The following is a 6,589-nucleotide window of genomic DNA, read 5'->3' as shown; positions in this document are numbered from 1 at the left end:
AAATTAAATTTATTGTACTAAAAATTCTTTTCATATTTAAAAAATAATATTCAACAATTAAATCTTTAGAATAAAATCCTACTAAAAACGGAAATCCACATAATATTAATAATGAAAATATTATTAATAATCCTTTTATTGGATATAAATAAAATATACCAGAATAAAAACGAAAATTCTGAATACCATTTATATAATGAATAAATCTTCCAACACACATAAATATTATAGATTTAAAAAATGCATGAATAAATAAATGTAAAAATGTTAAATCTGTTATTCCTAAAGAATAAATTCTTATTATAAGACCTAATTGACTTAATGTTGATAAAGCAATAATCTTTTTAAAATCTATTTCAAAATTAGCTATAACTCCTGAAACTAATATTGTTATCCTTGAAATTATTAAAATAAATCTTTTATATTTAACATCAATTATTATCTCATAATTGATTAATAAATAAATTCCAGCAGTAACTAAAGTTGATGAATGAACTAATGAAGACACAGAAGTAGGAGTAATTATTGCAGCTGGTAATCACATCATAAATATTAATTGTGCACTTTTTGTAAATACTATTGAAAAGAACATTAATAAAATTAATAAATCTATTTTATATAAAATTAAATTTCATGTACCAAAAATTACTAAAAAAGAAATAATTATTAATAAACTAGAATCTCCTACACGATTTAAAATTACTATAATTATTCCTGAATTAAATGATAAAAATTTTTGATAATAAATAATTAAACAATAAGAAATTAAACCCAGACCATCTCATCCTAATAATAAAGTTAATATATTAGGTCTCAAAATTTAAAAAATTATTGATATTAAAAACATTAATATTAAATAATAAAAACGATTAATTAAATATTTATTATTTAAATTTATATATCTAATTATATATAATTAAATAAAAGAACTAATTAATATTACTAAAAATACAAATATTAATAATTTAAATCTAATCATAAAAATTGTTAGGGAAGTGGTACATTTACACTGTACATGAGAGTGTGTGTGTAAGGGTCAGAGGGCGTCCAGGCCTTAGTTGAGACAAAAGACTGTTGCCAGATGTTAGAAGAATCTAGGATAGTCGGTTGGCGACAAGCGTGCGTGCAAGACGTTCTTCAGAGTGTAATATAGATGTATAACTGTTGTGTGGGAAATATAGTCAATTATTTGTATTCCCAAATCCTCAAATTTCCTTAACACGAATAGATGTACCTAATAACATAAAAATGTAATCGCTAATTCTATTGCTGCAACTTTTGTAATTTAATATCAAAGTTACCAACTCCTAAACTTTAATTATTTTTTATTTAATAACTGACAGCGTTTTTATCACTTTCTTTTATTAAAAAATCTTATCATTTAATAATGTTTAAAAAGGAGAAAAAATAAGTATTTTCGTATGTGAAAAATTTATACAACAACAAACACATTACAACAAAAATGGGCGTTTCCCGTATCATAACGTATTTTATAAACCGTAAATTATAGTATTGGTTATAGTATACGTATGTACATATGTATATTCCTAAATTATTTTCAAATTCAAAGCCATAAAGGAATATATTACTTACCTTTCGGTGTTTTGCTATCAAAGTTCCATCGGGACCCCAAATAGTACAGGTATTGTACAATTTATCGCCCTCTATTTCAGGCATCGTACCACCAACTACATAGATGTTTTCTTTAGCTGCGTTCGATGAAACAACGCTCGTTTCACCATCAGGAATACTCTCGGCGTATTTTGGAAAGTACTCTGCATTGCAATATTTCATTTAATGAAAAATAACTGTCTTTTGTTCCAACCATAAATTAAATTGAAATGTTTGTCAGTTTTTTATTTTCTAAATTATTAAAATAACTAAGTTTTATATTTCGACTTAATTAAATATGCAATTACTTAGCTAATAGTATATATAATAAATTGTTTCTACAGGTTCAAAATGAAAAATGAATATTTAGAAATATTTAATTACGACAATGCTATTTGTGTTAGCATCAGTGGCTTGTTACTCAACGACTTTGCTAGTACTTTTTGAAACATAAAGTTAGTTTTCAATTAACACTTATACTAGAGGCGGAATTATAAATGCAAAATAATTGATAATACTAATTTATAAGTACCTAATTATTAGTATGTTAAAAAATATATTTATACAAAAATCACGATAATCATGAAAATGGGGAAATCCTATATTCTCGAATCAATTCACAATTTATTTTGTATATTAATTAGATTCCGCGCTCATCAGTACGTACTCACTGGCGACATCGAGAAAATGTATCGGCAATTCCTCGTACGACCAGAGGATCGGAAATATCAAAGGATATTATGGCGCAGCGCGAGTGGAGAAACAGAAACATATGAGCTTAACACCGTAATACTCTTATCATAGAAATAGAAGCAGTCCTCAATTCCCGCCCGCTAACTCCTATCTCCACCGATCCAAATGATCTCCTAGCCCTCACTCCCGGACATTTCCTCATTGGCGATTCATTAATGTGCTTACGTGATCGAGATTTCAGAGACATTCCATCGAACCGACTCTCCAAATGGCAGCATATCCAACAGCTTAAACAACATTTTTGGAACCGCTGGCATAAGGAGTATTTGAACGAGCTAACCAACCGCAATAAATGGAGCAAGGGTGGACACAGCATCCAAAAGGGCACAATCGTCATCCTCAGAGAGGACAACGTTCCCTCCATGCATTGGCCTCTGGGCCGAGTTATCAAGGTTCATCCAGGCGCCGATGGTGTCATCCGGACAGCTACAGTTCAGACGGCAAAGAGCATTTTGGATCGGGGCGTCAAAAGGCTTGTCCCACTGCCAATTCAACCCGATCTCGAGAAATCCGAACAACTAGCCACCGAGACGAAATAAGATGGGAACTTCAAACACACCTCGTTAGTTTGATCGGTACCCTCTCAACGGGGGGAGAATGTTACGCCATGCGGCTTACCATAGGTCATATTCTTAACTATCGATCGCGGCACTATAATGTCGCAGACGGATCGTCGCGTGTGCCCGGCAAACAAACATTGTAGTGGCAACCGCATGGTTCATTAAGCAGGGCGACTTCCAGAAACGTCGACTCGTGGCCCGTATTTTACCTCGCGTAAAAGAATGTGGCGTGATCCGAACGTAGTGGGGGTCGCCTTCCAGAAAAAACGAAAAAAAATCGAAAGGCGTTCAGAACTTTTCGAGAAGTCAAACCGTCAACACATCTGATACGTCGCGCATTACTTATCAATCAAAACGCAGTTACATTTTTTTGTTCCTTTTATATCTTTCTAGTTAATAAGTTGTTGAAATAAACATTAATTTATTTGTGTTAATTCTGTGGAATTTCATTGAACTACCCTTATTATCATAATCGAAATAAGGGGATCGATCAGTTCGTGGCGTCGATTATTTAATCGTAACGGGAACTTACAACTCTCGTTGACGTGCTATCTCGCGATCGCGTCTCTCCGCGAACGGTCGAAACGCCTATTTTTTAACGAACGACGTCTCCCACTAGAGACTTTCTCTCGAGAGCGGCTAGCATCCTTTTCTAACCACCGATATACAAATTGACCAATTAGCAGCAATGCCAATTTCCCTTACTTTCTGAACGAAGGTTGTCCTCGACGAATCCGATTTTTCCTCTGCAATATTTTTAAAGCTACACATTTCGAATTTTCCAATTATGCCGAAACAATTGCGTGAACCACTCTATATATTCCATACAATAAACTATTTTTTGCGTTTTAAAGTAGTTGAATATTTTATTAAAATACTCTGAGCAATTCTCAGGTTTCTGTGAAAACAAGATAACCCAAATGTAGTTGTGTTTCCTTCAGAATTATGCAGATTTTATTTGAAATATGTGAGGTGTAAGTGACCCCAACGTGATCGAGCTAATGAGATTTCAATGATCGTGATTCCGGGCGCGCTAACGATATGTCAGACAAGAATAAAACAGTTACGACCAGTGAAGTAGTCCGCGTGCCTTTGACGATGCCCTAGAAGATAGTGCTATGGTTCTCCTTACTAGAGAGATAGCTCGCGGCGGCGAGCATCGCGGGCGATGAAGAAAGATCTACCGCTGGCTGTAGATGTCGCTGCTAGGGTACTGCTGTATTTTCTTTTCATTTAAGAATCGTGGAAGAAAAAACGGACTACGGTCGCCGGGATTTAAGAACCCAGATCCCGAACGTTCGTAACTTGAGGCGCTAACCACTGCGCTGCCGTTGTCTGGTATTAGTTAGTGTCGAGTTGTCGTATTTGTGCTGTCGAGTGCTGCCACATATGTATGCATTTATGAATTGAGTGGTTTACAAGTAATTACAATCGATATACATTACAAGTAATTACAATTTATTACAAATGACTCGCTGTGCATATTACTATAACAGTCAGTACTAATTCTATAGATCAGCAGCATTATAACTTTCCAATAAACAACCGAAAATCACGTCGTTGAATAATAAATGCATTCACTGTAGAACGAAATTATTATTACGAATATAAGAGAAACGATTTAAAAACCATGTATTTTTTCATTTAAATTATTTGCATTTGCAAAGGGAGATACAAAATTTTAACAACGTTGCAAATTATAAAGACACAAATTACAGTTTCGTGTTTAAGTTATTGTTCAGAGTTTGTTGGAATACAACGATATTAATCGCATACAGATGAGGTGATTGATCGAACGGATTCTTTCCTTCGTTGTTCAGCGATATCCTCATTAGCGTGCGTTCGTGAGATGTACGACGGCGGCTAGCACGTGCATGCTCTTTCGAGAATTCGGCGGAAGAAGCGTAGGAATATGGATGGAACATTCCCGATGGGCACGTCGAGAAGCTACTAGAAGGTTCTGTGGCACATGTGACGCCACACAGACACCCACACAGGTCACACTCATTACTGCATAGAGAGTGGGGTTCAAAACCTTTTCAAGGGCCATGGGTCACTAAGCCAGTCAGTCTGTGTCTGTGTCTGTGCCAGTCAGTCAACTGTCTACATTCCAGAACACACACACTTGTAATTCCTGTAATAATTGTTTAATAAATATCACATTATATTGTTTCAACACAAACATTGTGTCTTCCACAGATTATTAATCTTAATTCCAAGATTAAATTCTAACAGAGCTTCCTCATAATTATGGTACAATTGGTAAAATGATGATTTTACATGAAAAAAGTAAAAAATATATTAGATAATTGAAATAACGCGATATAAATATAATTGAAATAACATCAGTAAGAACGGATGTTTTAAGCTTTCGATTTTGAGAAAACAGGGTATGAATATGTTTAGTTAAAAAGCAATCCGTGTTTATTCGAGCATTCGCGGAGAGACGCGATCGTGAGAAAGCACGTCAACGGGAGTAGTAAATTCCCGTTGCAATTAGATAACCGACGCCACGAACTGATCGATCCCCTGATTTCTGTTACGATAATAGGGGTGGTTCAATGAATTTAACACTGTATTAACAGGTTAATATAGCTTGTATATTTAAAAATAATGAATGTAATAATAAAAACGTCACAAATTATTTAGCGATAAATACAGTTGATATGTTATAGGAATTCGACCCGACTTTGCGATATCTCTCAATGAATTCGTTAGACTAAGCAATTTATAACGTTTGACTCTTCAGAAGGGACCGATTACTCTTCGATCCTTTTCGTTGTCTTCTCTGGAAGACGACCCCCACTACGCTCGGATCACGCCGCCGTTCGCGCCTATGATCACGTATACCACCTTCTTTATGCGGATAAAATAACGCACCGAAGGCGAATAGATGTTTCTGGAACTCGCTGCTTGACGACAACTATGCGTTTATCGCTACTTTGTGTATATCTCGACGGTCATGTAAGACGATCTGTTTGCGACGGTTAGGAACACGGCCTATAGTAAGCCTTGGGGCGTAATAAACGGAGAGAATAGAATAATCTTCTTTCTCTGTGGGATGTTAGAGACTGATGTGTACAAATCGAAACCGCTGAGGAGAATATCGAAAGGCGAGTGTCACAAATAAGTGAAGAGATATTATTAAGCGTCTTTAAAAACATGTTACGAAGAAATAATAAATGTACTGAATATCAAGGCGGGCATATTAAACAATATTTGTAATTATTTTTATACATATTAATTGTAAGTTATCGATCCTTATCAGGAGCACGAAATTACACAATTAACAATTATCGAGATCGTCAAACTTTAAAACGACGAAATTTTCGGCTCTCTCGTTAAGTACCGAAAGAACTGAGTTACAGTTAAAGGTACGCGAAATTACATTAGAGAAATTAATGCAACGTGTTACGCCATGCGGCTTACCATAGATCATATTCTTAACTGTCGATCGCGGCACTATAATGTCGCAGACGGATCGTCGCGGCTGCCCGGCAAACAAACATTGTAGTGGCAAGCGCATGGTTCATTAAGCAGGGCGACCTCCAGAAACGTCGATTCGTGGCCGTTATTTTACCTCGCGTAAAAGAATGTGGCGTGATCCGAACGTAGTGGGGGTCGCCTTCCAGAAAAAACGGAAAAAATCGAAAGGCGTGCAGAAC

The sequence above is a fragment of the Bombus vancouverensis genome, unplaced genomic scaffold (assembly GCF_051014615.1).
Source record: "Bombus vancouverensis nearcticus unplaced genomic scaffold, iyBomVanc1_principal scaffold0028, whole genome shotgun sequence".
In the NCBI taxonomy this organism is placed as follows: domain Eukaryota; kingdom Metazoa; phylum Arthropoda; class Insecta; order Hymenoptera; family Apidae; genus Bombus; species Bombus vancouverensis.
This window is presented reverse-complemented; position numbering follows the sequence as displayed.